Raw genomic sequence first — 20,287 nt, forward strand, 5'->3', positions numbered from 1 at the left:
GTCAGGCTACCTCTGGCGAGCACATGGAGGGCTGTGCGGCCCCCCAAAGAAATGCCACCCCACACCATGACTGACCCACCGCCAAACCGGTCATGCTGGAGGATGTTGCAGGCAGCAGAACGTTCTCTACGGCGTCTCCAGACTCTGTCACGTCTGTCACATGTGCTCAGTGTGAATCTGCTTTCATCTGTGAAGAGCACAGGGCGCCAGTGGCGAATTTGCCACTCATGGTGTTCTCTGGCAAATGCCAAACGTCCTGCACGGTGTTGGGCTGTAAGCACAACCCCCACCTGTGGACGTCGGGCCCTCATACCATCCTCATGGAGTCTGTTTCTGACCGTTTGAGCAGACACATGCACATTTGTGGCCTGCTGGAGGTCATTTTGCAGGGCTCTGGCAGTGCTCCTCCTGCTCCTCCTTGCACAAAGGCGGAGGTAGCGGTCCTGCTGCTGGGTTGTTGCCCTCCTACGGCCTCCTCCACGTCTCCTGATGTACTGGCCTGTCTCCTGGTAGCGCCTCCATGCTCTGGACACTACGCTGACAGACACAGCAAACCTTCTTGCCACAGCTCGCATTGATGTGCCATCCTGGATGAGCAGCACTACCTGAGCCACTCGTGTGGGTTGTAGACTCCGTCTCATGCTACCACTAGAGTGAAAGCACTGCCAGCATTCTAAAGTGACCAAAACATCAGCCAGGAAGCATAGGAACTGAGAAGTGGTCTGTGGTCACCACCTGCAGAACCACTCCTTTATTGGGGGTGTCTTGCTAATTGCCTATAATTTCCACCTGTTGTCTATTCCATTTGCACAACAGCATGTGAAATTTATTGTCAATTAGTGTTGCTTCCAAAGTGGACAGTTTGATTTCACAGAAGTGTGATTGACTTGGAGTTACATTGTGTTGTTTATGTGTTACCTTTATTTTTTTGAGCAGTGTATATCCACAGTAAATCGAGTCCTATATCGACATAACCTGAAAGGCGGCTCAGCAAGGAAGAAGCCACTGCTCCAAAACCGCCATAAAAAAGCCAGACTGTGGTTTGCAACTGCACATGGGGACAAAGATGGTACTTTTTGGAGAAATGTCTTCTGGTCTGATGAAACAAAAATAGAACTGTTTGGCCATAATGACCATTGTTATGTTTGGAGGAAAAGGGGGAGGCTTGCAAGCCGAAGAACACCATCCCAACCGTGAATCTCGGGGGTGACAGCATCATGTTGTTGGTGGTGTGTCACGTCCTGACCAGTAAAGGGGTTATTTGTTATTGTAGTTTGGTCAGGACGTGGTAGCGGGGTGTTTGTTTTATGTGGTTCGGGGTTTGTTGGGATATGTGTTTATGTAGAGGGGTGTTTGTTTAGAGTATTCCGGGGTTTTTGGTTGTGTTCTATGTTTTGTATTTCTATGCTCTGTCTATGTTCTGTATTTCTTTGTGTTGGCCTGGTATGGCTCTCAATCAGCAACAGTTGTACATTGTTGTTGCTGATTGGGAGTCATACTTAGGTAGCCCTGTTTTCACCTGTCCTTGGTGGGAAGTTGTTTTTGCACTGCTAGGGTTAGCCTGCAAAACTGTTTAGCTGTCATTCGTTTTCTTGTTTTTGTTACGTGTTCAAGTTTATTAAAATAAACGTTAAAATGAGTTCTCAACCCGCTGCTCCTTGGTCTACTCCCTTTGACGGCCGTTACAGGGTGCTTTGCTGCAGGAGGGACTGGTGCACTTCACAAAATAGAGGAAGGAGGAAGGGAAATTATGTTGATATATTGAAGCAACATCTCAAGACATCAGTCAGGAAGTTAAAGCTTGGTCACAAATGGGTCTTCCAAATAGACAATGACCCCAAGCATACTTCCGAAGTTGTGGCAAAATGGCTTAAGGACAACAAATTCAAGATTTTGGATTGGCCATCACAAAGCCCTGACCTCAATCCCATAGAACTTTTGTGGGCAGAACTGATAAAGCGTGTGCGAGCAAAGAGGCCTACAAACCTGACTCAGTTGCACCAGCTCTGTCAGGAGGAATGGGCCAAAATTCACCCAACTTGTTGTGAGAAGCTTGTGGAAGGATACCCGAAACGTTTGACCCAAGTTTAAATTGTTTAAGGCAATGCTACCAAATACTAATTTTGTATATGTAAACTTCTGACCCACTGGGAATGTGATGAAAGAAATAAAAGCTGAAATAAATCAGTCACTCTACTATTATTCTGACATTTCACATTCTTAAAATAAAGTGGTGATCCTAACTGACCGAAGACAGGGAATTTTTACTAGAATTAAATGTCAGGAATTGTGAAAAACTGAGTTTAAATGTACTAAGGTGTATGTAAACTTACGACTTCAACTGTATATTGATTTTCTCTCCATAAATATAAGTAATCTGCTCTATTTGTTTCAGTCTGAATTGTTTAATCAAACATGCACACTATGCACACAGTAATCCTTTTTTGGCAGGGGGGGGTCCAAGTTCAGGATCCAAGTTCAGTTGAGATCCACAGGCGTCATTGGCGGAGTTAGCTGGACATTTCTGACTGGTCTTGGAACTGTGACAATGGGCAGCCTCTTCCCGCTTGACTCGATTGGATATGTAGTGATTTTGCCAACTCAGACAGATATGTACACAGTCGTGTTGTAGCGGTTCTGTAACAACAGACACTGGGAGACGAGAAGCAAGAACAGAGTGTGGATTTAATAATAAATAGACATGAAACAAAACAAGAACCTCGTCTGGACAGGAGAAACATAACATCAATGCTGACCCGGGAATGAAATTGAGCAAGTGACAGATATATTGGAGATAAATGACGTGATGGAGTCCAGGTGAGTCCCACAATCAAGCGGAGGTGAGCGTAACGATAGTGGCAGGTGTGCGTAATGATGAGTGAACTTGTGCCCTCGAGCACCGGAGAGGGGGAGCGAGAGCAGACGTGACAGTGTACCCTTAACCTTTTTTTAAACTCACTATAGCATTTGTTGATTAAATCTGACTTTATTAATATAATGAGCAGTGGTGACCCATCATTCATTTTGAGCTCCACCTGTTTAGCATTATCATTTTTGCGACTGTTTTGCATGTTACTTTGGCATTAATATTTGTCACATATCAGTCTGCAAACAATGTAAAAAAAATAATCACTGAGTTAATAATACGCATACCTTGAAGCGTTTCAGCCTAGCTCAATGCTTTCTATGGGGCAGCCAGCGGAAAATACAGAGCATAGCAGTTGGTAATGACTCAGTGCGACTCAGTGTTCTGTCACTGTGTGACCGCAAAATCTACAGGGGAGAACTCAAAAATAGATTTACATTAGAAGTGCCCATCCAAGAAGGCTCAAGTTCATTGGCCACAGATAAATTATATCAGATCACGTTATATCTACCGTAGCTGTGATTGGACTGATCATGTCAACATCATACTTTCAACATCTTAGCTAGCAAGCTAACAAGCAGTCATCATGAATCAAGTCGACAATCTACTGGAAAATCCTTCTCAATCCTTGTCATATGAGCAGAAATTATAGATTAAACGTATTGGTGGTCATCGGCCATTGGACATAAACATTACACAACAATTTGGAAATTGCAAATTCAGCAATGAGTGGTTAAGAAGGAATCAGTGGCTAACTGCAAGTGGAGAGGGTGTGTGGTCTTAGTCTGCATTTAAGGGTCTCTTTTCCAAGCTTAAAAATGATAAATATTCACATGCAACACCATGGCCCAGAAAAGGTTGAATACACTGGCCATTCTGTCAATCCAGTATGACTTTTGCCGCATTCAAAACTGGCAAGTAGTACCTGCAAAACACCAGACTCAGCATCAACAGTGAAGAGGCGACTCCGGGATGCTGGCCTTCTAGGCAAGTTAATTTATATTTTTTGAGATGTGAATACCAAGTATGTCTACTTCACCATCCGCCCATTTTATTGGTAAACTTCAAGGTAGTGTAAACACTGTATTTTTTTAACGATCCAATACGTAATATGGTACACTTGTCACAATTAGGTTATAATCTAAAGAGGCAAGAAAAGTGATCAAGATCTTCAATGAGACTGTGCAGGGATCCAGATTGAGGACAAGAATCATCGGCATACATTGTCACTTTTGTTTTTATCAACTGGATTTCTAACCCCTTTATGTTCTTGTTGGATCTAATTTTAATAGCTAGCATTTCAATGGCCATAAAAAATTGATATGGAGACAATGGACAGCCTTGTTTAACTCCTCTTAAAAGCACAATACTTTCTGAGAAGTAACCATTATTTACTATTTTACATCTGGGGTTGCTGTACATAACTTTAACCCATTGTATAAGTGATACACCATAATTAAAAAATCTTGCTTTTCAATAAATATCAGAGACTCGGACCATCTGCATCCGGTGTCTGCATCTGGGTATTGCCCTGTGTTGTTATAACAACAGTTGTAGACCTTACAGTGAAATACTTACTTACAAGCCCTTAACCAACAATGCAATTTTAAGAAAATAAGTGTTAAGTAAAAAAAGATAAGTGTAAAATAAAAAATAATTAAAGAGCAGCAGTAAAATAACAGTAGCGAGACTATATACAGGGGGTACTGGTACAAAGTCAATGCGCAGGGGCACAGGTTAGTCAAGATAATTGGGGTAATAGAGTTCATTTGACTATGCGTAGATAATGCTACTAGCAGCGTAAAAGAGGGGGTGGGGGAACAAAGCAAATACTTTGGGTAGCCATTTGATTAGCTGTTCAGGAGTCTTATGGCTTGGGGGTAGAATCTGTTAAGAAGCCTTTTGGACCTAGACTTGGCGATCTGGTACCGCTTGCCTTGCGGTATGAGAGAAAACAGTCTATGACTTGGGTGGCTGGAGTCATTGACAAGTGCTAGGGCCTTCCTCTGACACCGCCTGGTATAGAGGTCCTGGATGGCAGGAAGCTTGGCCCCAGTGATGTACTGGGCCGTTTGCATTACCCTCTGTAGTGCCTTGCGATCGGAGGCCGTGCAGTTGCCATACCAGGCAGTGATGCAACCAGTCAGGATGCTCTCGATGGTGCAGCTGTAGAACTTTCTGAGGATCTAAGGATCCATGCCAAATCTTTTCTGTCTTGTGAGGGGGAATAGGCTTTGTTGTGCCCTCTTCACGACTGTCTTGGTGTGTTTGGACCATGATAGTTTGTTGGTGATGTGGACACCAAGGAACTGGAAGCTCTCAACCTGCTCCACTACAGCCCCATTGATGAGAATGGGGGCGTGCTCGGTCTTCCTTTTCCTGTAGTCCACAATCATCTTCTTTGTCTTGATCATGTTGAGGGAGAGGTTGTTATTCTGGCACCACACGGCCAGGTCTCTGACCTCCTCCTTATATGCTGTCTCATCGTTGTCGGTGATCAGGCCTACCACTGTTGTGTCGTCAGCAAACTTAATGATGGTGTTGGAGTCATGCCTTGCCATGTAGTCATGGGTGAACAGGGAGTATAGGAGGGGACTGAGCACGCCCCCCTAAGGGGCCCACGTGTTGAGGATCAGAGTGTCAGATGTGTTGTTACCTACTCGGCCTCAGGAATTCCAGGATCCAGTTGCAGATGGAGGTGTTTTGTCGCAGGGTCCTTAGTTTAGTGATGAGCTTTGAGGGCACATTTCAATCTTAGTCCTGTATTGACGCTTGCCTGTTTGATGTTTCATCAGAGGCCATAGAGGGATTTCTTATAAGCGTCCGGGTTAGAGTCACTGTCCTTGAAAGCAGCAGCTCTGCCCTGTAGCTCAGTGTGGACGTTGCCTGTAATCCATATCTTCTGGTTGGGGTATGTACGTACCGTCATTGTGGTGACTATGTCATCGATGCACTGATGAATTGATGATCCTAGTAACTGATGTGGTGTACTCCTCAATGCCATTGGAAGAATCCTGGAACATATTCCAGTCTGTGCTAGCAAAACAGTCCTGTACATTAGCATCTGTGTCATCTGACCACTTCTTTATTAAATGTTTTCCTGTTTGCTTATGGCCTTATACAGTTCATTGAGTGTGGTCTTAGTGCCAGCATTGGTTTGTGGTGGTAAATAGACAGCTATGAAAAATATAGATGAAAACTCTCTCGGTAAATAGTGTGGTCTACAGCTTATCATGAGATACTCTACCTCAGAGAAAAACCACGAGACTTCCTTAATATTAGATTTCATGCACCAGCTGTTGTTTGCAAATATACACAGACTGCCACACCTTGTCTTACCGGAGGCAGCTGTTCTATCTTGCTGATGCAGCGTAAACCCCGCCAGCTGTATGTTTTCCGTGTTGTCGTTCAGCCACGACTCAGTGAACCATAAACTATTAGTTTTAATGTCCCGTTGGTAGGATTTTCATGATCGTAGCTTGTCTATTTTGTTATTCAATGATTGTACATTAGCTAATAGGACTGATGGTAGAGGCAAATTACCCACTTGCCGTCGGATCCTTACAAGGCACCCCAACTTATGTCCTCGATATCTCCATCTCTTTCTCATGCGAAGGACAGAGATTTGGGCCTTGTCGAGTGTCTGAAATAAATCCTTCGCGTTTGACTCATTAAAGAAAAAATCTTCGTCCAGTACGAGGTGAGTAATCGCTGTCCTGATATCTAGACGCTCTTTTCGGTCATAAGAGAAAGTGGCAGAAACATTATGAACAAAATAAGTTACAAATAACACAAAAAGACACACACACACACACACACACACACACACACACACACACACACACACACACACACACACACACACACACACACACACACACACACACACACACACACACACACACACACACAATAGCACAATTGGTTAGGAGACCGTAAAACGGCAGGCACCTCCTCCGGCGCCATTCTCATGTTGCCTTTTTCATTTCAGGGCTTTTCTAGCACAGATAGAAACTGCAACCACGTTTCTACGTAGGCAGATATCCTACCTGATGATCTTCCCTAATGTTTTCGTGAACTTTCCAAATCCTTTTGAATGCATATAAAAAAATGTTATCAAATAATTTCACATCTTTTCTTATTAGCCTACGAAGAAACATGATTGCAGTTTTGATCTGTGCTAGAAAAGCCATAAAATGAAAAATGAAATAGGATATTGGTATTGGCCCTCAATATTCAAATTGGTGCATCCCTTATTGAATGTCTAAAACTTGATAGAAAGTATGCAGAAATTATAATGCCCTATATATTTTTAAATAACTGCCTTGGCCTTGTGGTTAAAAAGTACACACCGAGATTCAAAGGTTCGGGTTCAATGCCTAGTTGTGAATTGGACATGATGCCACTCGGCATTAAAGAAAATTCAACCCAAAAACTATATTTTGGTATGTGATTCATTATTGCATGTTTTTATATAGTTCTAAAATGTTTTGCATGTGAGCAATCAAGTTTTCAAGATATATAACTTTCAAAATCCAGAAATACATTTGGTATGATGCATAATAGATCAGTTTCAAACCTCTCTGCCAATAAAAGCTCGTTTTCAGGTTAGGCTACATTTCCCCCTCATTAGGCCCTTCTGCTCTGGTGGATTTTTCCACACTGTGATTAATGTACCACTTTGGTGCCCTTCCCCTCCCCACTCAGATCACTTACATACAGTCCTAGAGACATTCTTACTTGACAAATCGTTTTTTTTGCTTAAAAAAACATGATTATTTATTTATGACCACAACTACTATAGTAAGGTACATCGTTGCTACCCAGAAATGATTTGATATTGATTTTTGATTTTTATTACAGCTGCATTTTGCATTTAAAATGCAGAAAGTCGTTTTCAATTTTCGAAATGGAATCCTTTTGTTTGATGTATTTGATATCATTCCACACATTCCGCTCCAGCCATTACCATATGTCTTTCCTCCCCAAATGAAGATGCCACCAACCTCCTGTGTCTGGAACGCAACCCATCTCTTACCCAACTGATTGCCCCATCTTGCAGTTGTAATTGTCTTTAGGCAGGCCAGGCTACATTAACCAAAGACTTTTATAACTAACCCAAGATAGACCACAGCCTGTCATTTCCAATCGGAAAACAAAGGAGTCATAGTGAGCAGAACAAGCAACGAGGGGGGCAGAGCCAAGCACAAGCTACTGAGATCTTACAAGCTAGTTCACTCTGTTTGTAGCAGATTTTTTGGGTGGAACAGAATATCAAATATGATATCAAATGTTTAATCAATGAAAACAAAGAGCATAGGGAGGCGCACAATTGGACCAGCGTCATCAGGGTTTGATTGTAAATACGAATTTGTTTTTAACTGACTTGCCTAGTTAAATAAAGGTGAAATAAAAAAAAGGTTAAACGAATACATCCCACTGCCGGCCGCTGGGCTTCCTCTCATCGTCATATTTGGTAGTGTGGAAACGCCAACCGGATGCTTCACAATTATACATCTGGTGGAATATCTGGCTCCTTGTTCCATCTTGGGTATTGCTACGTGTGGTACATGTATGTGGGGGTGGCCCCAGAGACACCCTACTAGCGGTTCTGATTCAATGAACTAAGTACAACAGACCCATCTGCTATTGCGTTGGGTTTTATGGGAGACACACCAGAACTAATCTTTTATTTTTTCCACAAATGGTAAACGGCCTGAGTGAACTATCGTCAGTTTTCCACCACCTTTGTTGGCACTTCGCCCTGGCTTTTGTGAACGTGCTCGAGTCGCCCCCGTTGTCGCGCCTTGTTTGCTCTTCAGTCGCATTGTAGAGAAAAGAGTGCGACCTGTCCGAAACTGAACCGTACCCACAAAACTCTGAATTTACATTAAATATGTCTACCACCACTCGCTGTCAAAAGCCCCAGGTAAGGTTTTATTTCCTTCGAATTTAGCGTATTGTCATTGTTGGTAGATGTTGTACTGTAACGGTATGTCGTAGGCCAAGGCAAGCCTACTGGAAAATGTGTAACGTTACATTTAACACGAGGTTGCTTGCTTGCCTGTGTGTTTTTTATATGCTGACCTGTCGGGTAGTTTTTCTAAATCTAGACTGGTTTTACCGCACTGTAGCCTACATGTTTTACATTGAATCATTGATGTTTGTTAAATTGCATATTCCCGCTTTGTAGTGAGTGGCCAACCGCAGAATGAATATCTTTAATTTGTCGTTGGCTGCAGTGACAGTGGTTAGCGCGAGTATTTATTATTTTTAAATCAGAAATGTCGATGGATACCAATTGTTTCAACTGTTGGCAGCTTTTACCTAGTCTATAATTAGTATCTAGAAAGTTATTCGTGTTTTAATGAGAAATGGCTTGATTTGTGAATGTGCTTTTGTCAAGGCATGTCCTTAGCCAGCAGATCCGAACCCTTGCATACAGCAATACTAGGGTCGTAGATGATGTCTGTGTTCAGGGATGAGAAATGCAGTCTACTCTGAATTGTGCCATTATCCCAACTGCTACACCGAGAAGATTGAAGGACTGATTTTTCCACAAAACTACCCTTTTCGTCCTCATGCTAGGTAGCAGAAGCCACAGCAGCCATTTTTGAATCCGTTGTTCCATAATGCTACTGTTAGCTAGCACGAGGACAAAAACAGCAGTTTACTTAAACTAGTAGTTATTCAATCTTATTGGTGTAACAGTTGGGTTAATGGGACAATTCGTAGTAAAATGTATTTCTTATCCCTAGATTGAGGTACGTTTTTCAGAGCCATATCGTGCCAGTTCCGCAGTCTTAATCTAAACAGGAAGCCTGTCTGACCCTATTGCAGCTCTAAGCAAGTGGATCGGATCTGCTAACTAGGCATGTCCTCATCACTGGCTGGCAAAGAAAAAAAAATGGTCAGCTGAGCCATCTCAAGGCTAAATTTATTGTTCGAACCTATGTAGGAACATCATTAAATGTCCGAGTTCTTTCCCGAAACCGTTGTTAAAGTTGCAATTGAAAACGCTTGTTATTTACCCACTGCCTCAGACCACATGTAGAACAGCTAAATGCGCCGTTAGATTTTTCCTTAAACCCTTTATATGCAGATGTCCGCTAAACGTAGAATCAAGATCCGTCTTTGACTGCTGATAACTTCACAAACACAAGGAAGCTGACAACAAATACAAAGTTGCCAATGTATTTGCAACTGTTACAAATAAGCAAAGGATATGCATATACTACAAATGAAAACTGAGATGACTGCATTCAAATATGAATAGGCTACATAGGCCTATATAATTAAATAATATTTAAGTATATTTCATATTCATTTAATTGAGTTAGATTTTGCTAATTGTAGTCTACTCGCTGTAAATGTTGCCTCAATATATTTTGATATGTAACAAAATGTCCACAATGTTGCATCCATATGTGATATCTCTCTACGAGCTGATCCGTCATCAGTATTGTGAAATAATTATAACGTTAAGATTTTAATGGGGAAAACTGATCCGAGAGCAGCGCTGCTTTTCTTTCGATCCAATCATTTTCGGCTCAAACTCCCAACGATGCACTTAGCGAACTTTCTCTCTGTGTAGCGTTTTTTGTGAAACGTATATTACATATTCGGCCGTTGTAGGAAAGAGGCATCGTTAAAACGCTAAGTTCCATCGCTATCGGGAAACCAGACCCTGGCAGGTTTAGCAGGCAGGCTACCAAACAAAAATATAATTTTGTGGTGTTTTCCTGATGCGGCCTCTTTCGTAGTACACAGTAATTGCCAAGTCCTTCGTGTTTGTTTTTGTGTGTGCATAGTTGGTAGTGTGAAGTCATGCCAGCTAATGAGGTTTTGGCTCCGCTGACCTACATGCTTGTGTTATGGGACTGAGGTAGACTGACAAGCTAGTCACAGCGCCGTGGTCTGATGTCTCTCGCTTGCACAATCTGATGCAAGCATGCTCCACTGTACGCTATGTGCACGCCCAGAGACCAGTCTCAGCGACAGATAAGTTGAGCCAGCCAATAGAACTGCTTCAGATTGGGTGTTGGACCCATCATCTGAGATGGGCGGTGGTTACACTCGTTGACACTGCCCACCAACTGGGTCGGCAGCATGGAAACACGGGTAGGTCTACAATTTGTCTTTTTCCTTTTTGAGATTGATAGGTTGCTACAATTTAACACGGCTTTCTACATTATTAATATTAAATGAAAGGTACAGTTTACTGGTCTGAACTTTTGGCAAATGTAACTCAATCCAGGAATGGAATATGTCGTTGCACTCCTAATCATCCCGAAATGATGAAAGGTGAATTGAGAAGATTAGTAGTATTTCAGTTTTTAATTAAACTTCTGTTTTTGTCATCATGCTAGGGGGCAGCATGTAGCATAGCAGTTAGTGTTCTGCCAGTAACCAAAAGGTTTCTGGTTTGAATACCAGAACCAACAAGGTGAAACATCTCTGTCCTTTAGCAAGGCACCAAATTTACTTCAGAGGCACCATACTACAATGTCCGGCCCTGTAAAACTGCACATTTCAATGCACATATCTGGTGTATGTGACACTTTTTTTTAATGCTAATGGTGAAGCAACCCATTGGTTTCAACAACACTTCCGGTAGCTACTCACCCCAATGCTAGGCCTCGCATCCAATGGGCTGTTATAGCGTTAGTTAGCCTAGCATGCTGGCGAAAACTGAACCATTGCCGTTTTTCTTCAAATCTGTAGAGATGCACAACAAAGGATCATCAAACCCACCAACTCAATCTTAGTATTTCCAACCATTGAGATATTTTCTGTGGTAACATTAGTCTTGTCATCTGAGTGAGTGACATTTATGTTGTACAATGTGGCATTAGCTAGTTGTCCTGTCTCTGTCATAGGTCAGGTTTTTAGGCCTGGCTTATTCTTGGCACCCCCTGGTCAGATGTTCCTCACTCCCCCAAAATAACTCTTTGGAGGTCTGGGGTGCACATGTAGGTCTTTATTTTCAATGCCTAGATCCTTTCTCTTCTGGACTAAAATAGGATGAGAAAAATACATATTTGGTGAAATATTAATTGAATCATGGGAAAAATAAATAACTTCCTAACAAACACATTATCCCTTTACAGTTTAATTTATTAAGGTCCCCGTTAGCTACTGTTTATGGAGTCCACATAAAATGTACAAATACATGACGAAGTACAAGATGGTTGTAGAAAAGAACAACGTAAGAAATTACGTTTCAATTCTAAATACAATTTGAGTTATATTTTGCTATAAAGTATTCACACCCCTTTACTTTTTCCAAATGTAGAACCTTTTTTAATTCTTGGAAAATAATGCAATAATATATTTTGATTTGGATAAGTATTCAACCCCCTGAGTCAATACCTGTTGAAATAATCTTTTGGCAGCAATTTAAATCTTAGTCTTTCTGGTTAAGTCTCTAAGAGCTTTTGAAACCCGGATTGTACAATATTTGCCCACTATTCTTTTAAAACGAGCTCTGTTGGGGCTTCCAGAGTGGCACAGCGATCTAAGGGGAAAAAATGAAAATGATATTTTTGTCTGGAATACAAAAAAGTATTATGTTTGGGGCAAATCCAACAACGCGTCACTGAGTACCCCTTCATATTCTCAAGCATGGTGATGGCTGCATCACATTATGGGTATGCTTGTCATCAGCAAGGACTAGGGAGTTGTTTTAAGAAAAATAAAAGTAATAGAGCTAAGCACAGGGAAATTCCTAGAAAACCTGGTTCAGTCTGCTTTCCAACAGACACTGGGAGACAAATCCACCTTTCAGCAGGAAAATAAGTCTATATACACAACCGGAGTTGCGTACCGAGACAACATTGGGGCAGGTAATGGTCTCCTGGTATCCGCTATACCCAGATTCGTCCGTCGGATTGCAAGTTAGTGAAGCGTAATTCTTAGCTCCAATGAACGCGTTTCCACTGATCCTGTGTCCAATAGCGGCGAGCTTTACATCACTCCAGCCGACGCTTGACACTGCGATTTTTAGGCTTGTGCGTGGCTGCTCTGCCATGGAAACTCATTTCATGAACAGTTCTTGTGCTGATGTTTCTAGAGGCAGTTTGGAACTCAGTAGTGAGTGTCGCAACCCAGGATATGCTCTTCAGCACTTGGCCGTCTTATTCTGTGAGCTTGTGTGGCTTACTTCCTTTGCGGCTGAGCTGGTGTTGCAATAACAACACTTGTAGTTGACCGGGGGTCTGGTAGGGCATACATTTGACTAACTTGTTGCGTAGGTGGCATCCAATGACTGTGCCACTTTGGCCTTACTGAGTGACTTTCAATGTTTGTTTATGGAGATTGCATGTCTGTGTGCTCGATTTTTATTATACAGCTGTCAACAACAGGTGTGGCTGAAATAGCCAAATCCAGTCATTTGAAGGGGTGTTAAATACAGGAAGTCGTTATATTTTGATGACTCATTGTAGAGCCGAGGTAGTTAGCAAAGTAGCTATGTTGCTAAGCATGATTTCGCAATGCAGAATCTGTCAATATGTTTACAAATCACATCTTCATAGTTCCATTTCGGTTCCTGCAATGTAGTTAGCATATCACTCATTTTAATCTTTCACAATGGCCAACTGAAACGACTAAACAAAACAAAATTGTTGAAAGCATTCTGTTAAAATAATACAAATAATCATTCTCTTAGACCTAAACCTCTACTGGAGTTGTGCATTAGTTGAAGAAGCTGAACTCCTTGGAGTGACATTGGATGGCTGAGTCATATTGTCAAAGTCGTTGTGAAGATGGGGAGAAGTACGTCTGTTTATTAAAACATGTTCTGCGTTTTTGACAAAACCCAACTGAAGTAGGCCTAGGCTACCTGGCCTATAAATGTGCCCATTTGGGGATCTGATACTTTTTCTGATTGTCTTAATCAAATAAAAGCTGTTTTATAAATTAGGGTTATTTTAGATGACACCTAGCTATATAGTTAGCTAGTGAAACGGATGTTGTTTTGCTATGTTTTTGGGGAAGAACGTTGTTTGCATCCATGAGCTAGCTAGCTTTTCTTTTTTTTTTTTTATGACCAGCATTGTAGGTGCGCGAGACAACTTTAACAGCATCATAGCATACGTATCGGTGAATCGTTGTGACATGAAATACGCGTGATTGTGTAATAACTACGTAAAATTTAATGAACGAGTTAAATTATGTGACGTGCAGTCATAGTCAGGTCCTGATTGGTCAACAAGCTTATTTGACCAGTCTTTTTTTTTAACCTCTATGGGCTAGGTGGGACGCTTGCGTCCCACCTACGTAACAGCCACTGCCAGCCTGTGGCGCGATTTTCAAAACCTTAAAAATCCTATTACTTCAATTTCTCAAACATATTACTATTTTACAGCCATTTTAAAGACACGACTCTCGTTAATCTAACCACACTGTCCGATTTCAAAAAGGCTTTACAACGAAAGCAAAACATTAGATTATGTCAGCAGAGTACCAAGCCAGAAATAATCAGACACCCATTTTTCAAGCCAGCATATAATGTCACCAAAACCCAGAAGACAGCTAAATGCAGCACTCACCTTTGATGATCTTCATCAGATGACAACCCTAGGACATTATGTTATACAATACATGCATGTTTTGTTCAATCAAGTTCATATTTATATCAAAAAACAGCTTTTGACATTAGCATGTGACGTTCAGAACTAGCATACCCCCCGCAAACTTCCGGGGAATTCGCTAACATTTTACTAAATTACTCACGATAAACGTTCACAAAAAGCATAACAATTATTTTAAGAATTATAGATACAGACCTCCTCTATGCACTCGATATGTCCGATTTTAAAATAGCTTTTTGGTGAAAGCACATTTTGCAATATTCTCAGTAGATAGCCCGGCATCACAGGGCTAGCTATTTAGACAACCAGCAAGTTTAGCACTCACCAAAGTCAGATTTACTATAAGAAAAATGTTATTACCTTTGCTGTCTTCGTCAGAATGCACTCCCAGGACTTCTACTTCAATAACAAATGTTGGTTTGGTTCAAAATAATCCATAGTTATATCCAAACAGCGGCGTTTTGTTCGTGCGTTCAAGACACTATCCGAAAGGGTGACGAGCATGGCGCAATTCGTGACAAAACATTTCTAAATATTCCATTACTGTACTTCGAAGCATGTCAACCGCTGTTTAAAATCAATTTTTATGCCATTTTTCTCATAAAAAAGCGATAATATTCCGACCGGGAATCTGCGTTTAGGTAAACAGAAGAAAGAAAATAAAGCATGGGGTCGACTCGGGCACGCGCCTAAGCCCACAGTACTCTGATCGGCCACTTGCCAAAAGTGATAATGTGTTTCAGCCAGAGGCTGCCTCGATATCGTTCAGCTTTTTCCCGGGCTCTGAGAGCCTATGGGAGCCGTAGGAAGTGTCACGTTAGAGCAAAGATCCTCAGTCTTCAATAAAAAGAGCCAAGATGAAACACAACTTCTCAGACAGGCCACTTCCTGCATGGGATCTTCTCAGGTTTTGGCCTGCCATATGAGTTCTGTTATACTCAGACACCATTCAAACAGTTTTAGAAACTTTAGGGTGTTTTCTATCCAAAGCCAATAATTATATGCATATTCTAGTTACTGGGCAGGAGTAGTAACCAGATTAAATCGGGTACGTTTTTTATCCGGCCGTGTCAATACTGCCCCCTAGCCCTAACAGGTTAATAACCACATGACATTGAGTTTGATATTTATCAAAGACTTTATTATGAATTAAATGAATGTGCATTTAAAAAAAAAAATGCCACGCAGATCAGTAGAAATGGTATTATAACTTGGCACTCTAAATGGAAAAGGTTGCCGACTGCTGGTGTAGCCTCTTACTGGCAATTTAAGGAGCGCAAAGGCACAATGTGAAGAACAGCGGGAGGAGAAGCGTCTGAACCTTTTTTTTTTTTCTGGTTAGGCTATATCAATCTGACTCCCTCTTTAGTAATTTGTCTTCATTTTTTTATCGCAGTGCTTAAACCATCAGCCAAGCTCTAGCCTCCATATAGTTGATTTTATTGAAACGCGTGGAAAATATGTGGGGGGAAAAAATACGCAAACCGACTCTGTCGACCACTTTTGTTGTTGTCGGAAACAGCCCTAAATCGATCCCTGAAATATAGACAGACTAACTGGTCTCTAACTCACTGTGGTTTATAAAGACTTTAAATGTGCATCTCCTCATAAACCTTTTCATTGGCTTTTGTAGGGCAGCCTTGATAGCGTCAGTCAAAATGCTTGTCAGAATCAGGAAGAGTGTCTCAGAGATATGTAGAGAGAGAGAGAACCCACATACAGTGGGGGAAAAAGTATTTGATCCCCTGCGGATTTTGTACGTTTGCGTACCATTAAAATTATAGACTGATAATTTCTTTGTCAGTGGGCAAACGTGCAAAATCAGCAGGGGATCAAATACTTTCCCCCCCTCTCTGTATGTACAGTACATACAGGGGCTATGGCCGCTGCTCTAACCCCCAACACACACACTGGCCTACTAACAGGTCCTTGATTCAACTCTTGCTTACATACTTATGCACGGACACACACACACGCTGTTGGGCACACATTCAATTTTATAACCCGCCTGGCCAACTCTCACTTCATAACTGCATGCAAGCTATAGCACATCCGCCATCCTCACACACACACACACACACACACACACACGGAGTAGGCAGGGGGGACACCCAGATTCACAAACACTTTCCAGATTTCAATAGTGTAGCGTTTTTCATGTGACGTTCTGTTCCACAGCAATTAAATACATTTTTCATAGTTCCCTTTGTACTTCCCCTTTCTCTCCCCTCCTTGCCTGTACAGTTTGTCCTTACTCTCCCTCTCTCCAGTCACCATGCTGTTGTGTAAGACTTGTGTAAGGCATGTGATCAACAATAGTGAGAGGGAATCATTCATTGTATTAGGAAGGCAGGCAGAGAGGAATCTGATCTGCATGTTCTTTCGTCTTGTCATGCCTCTGTGGGGTCTGGCTACTGAACAGAACTGCACTGGATGCTCCTGGCTGGTGTCATTGATCCCATACACGCTTCATAATAATTATTCAAGTTGTTTTCTGTTGTGACGTGTTTAAAAGACTTGTTGGAGAAATATGCTTTGCATGTTTGTGTGCTCAGATGCATCCTGTTTCCATTAATCATCCTTGATTGCAGTCCACCTGTGGTAAATTCAATTGATTGGACATGATTTGTAAAGATATACACCTGTCTATATAAGGTCCCACAATTGACAGACCATGTCAGAGCAAAAACCAAGCCATGAGGTTGAAAGAATTGTCCGTGTCGCGGCACAGATCTGGGGAAGGGTACCAACAATTTCTGCAACATTGAAGGTCCCCAAGAACAGTGGCCTTCATCATTCTTAAATGGAAGAAGTTTGGAAACACCAAGATTCTTTCTTCCCAAAGCTGGCTGCCCGGCCAAACTGAGCAATCAGGGATGGGCATTGGTCAGGCCAATAACCCGATGGTCACTCTGACAGAGCTCCAGAGTTCCTCTGTGGAGATGGGAAAACCGCAGCACTCCACCGATCAGGCCTTTATGGTAGTGGCCAGACGGAAGCCACTCCTCAGTAAGATGCACATGACAGGCGGCTTGAAGTTTGTCTAAAGGAGTCTCGGACCATGAGAAACAAGATGCTACGGTCTGATGAAACCAAGATTGAACTCTTTGGCCTGAACGCTTAAGCAACACGTCTGGGGGAAACCTGGAACCATCCCTACGGTGAAGCATGGCGGTAGCGGCGTTACACTGTGGGGATGCTTTTCAGCTGTGGGGATTGGGAGAAGAATCAGGATTGAGGGTAAGATAAACGGTGCAAAGTACAAAGAGATCCTTGATGAAAACTTGCTCAAGACATCAGACTGGGGCAACGGTTCGCCTTCCAACAGGACAACGACGCTAAGCTCACAACCAAGACAACGCAGGAATATGTATGTATGTTTGTGTGTGGTAGAAGATAACATTTGATATTACCCACAGGACAGACTGCTATTTGTCACATACACATGGTTAGCAGATGTTAATGCGAGTGTAGCGAAATGCTTGTGCTTCTAGTTCCGACCATGCAGTAATATCTAACAAGTAATCTAACCTAACAATTTCACAACTATCTTATACACACAAGTGTAAAGGAATGAATATGTACATAAAAATATATGAATGAGCGATGGCCGACCGGCATAGGCAAGATGCAGTATAGAGTACAGTATATACAAATGAGATGAGTAATGTAGGGTATGTAAACATTATATAAAGTGGCATTGTTTTAAAGTGGCTAGTGATACATTTATTACATCAGATTTTCATTATTAAAGTGGCTTGAGATGAGTCAGTATGTTGGCAGCAGCCACTCAATGTTAGTGATGGCTGTTTAACAGTCTGATGGCCTTGAGATAGAAGCTGTTTTTCAGTCTCTCAGTCCCAGCTTTGATGCACCTGTACTGACCTCGCCTTCTGGATGATAGCGGGGTGAACAGGCAGTGGCTCGGGTGGTTGTTGTCCTTGACGTTCTTTTTGGCCTTCCTGTGACATCGGGTGGTGTAGGTGTCCTGGAGGGCAGGTAGTTTGCCCCGGTGATACGTTGTGCAGACCTCACTACCCTCTGGAGAGCCTTACGGTTGTGGGCGGAGCCGTTGCCTTACCAGGCGGTGATACAGCCCAACAGGATGCTCTCGATTGTGCATCTGTAAAGGTTTGTGTGTTTTTGGTGACAAGCCAAATTTATTTAGCCTCCTGAGGTTGAAGAGGCGCTGCTCCGCCGCCTTCACCGCGCTGTCTGTGTGGGTGGACCATTTCAGTTTGTCCGTGACGTGTACGCCGAGGAACTTAACTTTCCACCTTCTCCACTACTGTCCCGCCGATGTGGATAGGGGACTGCTCCCTCTGCTGTTTCCTGAAGTCCACGATAATCTCCTTTGTTTTGTTGACATTGACTGTGAGGTTATTTCTTGACACCACACTCCAAGGGCCCTTACCTCCTCCCTGTAGGCGGTTTCGTCGTTGTTGGTAATCAAGCCTACCACTGTAGTGTCGTCTGTAAACTTGTTGATTGAGTTGGAAGGTGTGCATGGCCACGCAGTCATGGGTGAACAGGAGAGGGCTGAGAACGCACCCTTGTGGGGCCCCAGTGTTGAGGATCAGCGGAGTGGAGATGTTGTTACCTATCCTCACCACCTGAGGGCGGCCCGTCAGGAAGTCCAGGACCCAGGCTCTCGAGCTTAATGACGAGTTTGGAGGGTACTATGGTGTTAAATGCTGAGCTGTAGTCGATGAACAGTATTCTTACATGGGTATTCCTCTTGTCCAGATGGGTTAGGGCATAATGTTAGCGTAATTGAGATCCCAGACAGACACATTTATCTTCAGATGACAGTTGGGTGGTTTTGAAGTCTGCCAGGGATATTAACTAAAGAGCTTTCAAAGAACTAACGGGTGATGTCTTGGCTGCCATTGCGCTATCATGATACACCAAGGTTAACGGTTTAATTTGGCAAGTGGCACCTAATTTAATTAGTTGGTATTTGATTAAACGGTGGAAAAGCAATGCCTAAAGTGTTTGCTAAACTAAAATGCTACATTGCCCTACACCAGGGGTAGGCAACTAGATTTCAGCCGCGGACCGATTTTTGTCGGGCGGATGGTTGGGTACAAATTGACCGCTGCTAAGCCCAAAAAGAGTTACTTTCAAATGCAATAACACTTAATTCCTTGATTTATATTGAGACAAGATCAGTTCTTTTTTTTATTTGTTGGAATGCTTGGGATCAGATTTCCTAAATGCTCAAATGTTTTGGGGGCAGAATTCCTGGCGACGTTAGCATTTTTGGACCAATAACAAAAATCTAAAATACTTTAGGGGCATGTTTTTTGGCCTGTTGCTGACCCCCGCCCCTACATACAAACTACACATCCACACTCATACAGTTTCCAAACCAGCTGAGCACAAGATGCCCAAAACGGAAAAAGCTTTACAAAAGTCTCTTTCACACATGGCCTTCGTGGCGGTTTTAAGAATGTCAGCGATTTATATTGTTTCTTCTGTCTGAACCGTCTTGGACTGGAGGAAGACATGGTCGTCATTATTTCCAGCAGCACACAAAGAGCAGTTTGTCTGTCGGACTGTTGGTCGGTCTCTTTCTGTTGCATAGTGCTGTCTGGGTCTGTAGTGAGACACTGTGCACACACAGACACTCTGTACAGACCGCTAGGGTAGCAATGGCAGATATGTCTCGGTACAGTCATCATCTGACTGTTCCACGTAAACACAGTCCAGGCACGTTAAGGTCATGGATCTAATCGAGCCAGGTTCTTATCATTTAGTTCTCTAATCCTTCTGCCACCACACTGCCAAGAAACATGCAACCCCTATTTTATAGTGTAACTGAACC

At 42.4% G+C, this 20,287-nt stretch overlaps 1 protein-coding gene across 3 annotated transcripts in view; it reads left to right on the top strand.

The window, feature by feature from the left end:
- The first annotated feature begins 2,611 nt into the window (after nt 1-2,611).
- LOC106584002 (influenza virus NS1A-binding protein homolog A) overlaps nt 2,612-20,287 on the top strand; it is a 53,944-nt gene continuing 36,268 nt past the window's right edge. Inside the window, exon 1 of one of the 3 annotated variants that reach the window (XM_045706473.1) lies at nt 2,612-2,817. The gene's annotated coding sequence lies outside the window, so the exon portion shown is untranslated. Of the gene's footprint in view, nt 2,818-8,408; nt 8,796-10,702; nt 10,988-20,287 lie in introns of those variants that run through there. The other 2 variants (XM_014168731.2, XM_014168732.2) reach the window with 2 other exon arrangements.

This window comes from Salmo salar, chromosome ssa23 (genome assembly GCF_905237065.1).
Source record: "Salmo salar chromosome ssa23, Ssal_v3.1, whole genome shotgun sequence".
NCBI classification, from domain to species: Eukaryota; Metazoa; Chordata; class Actinopteri; order Salmoniformes; family Salmonidae; genus Salmo; species Salmo salar.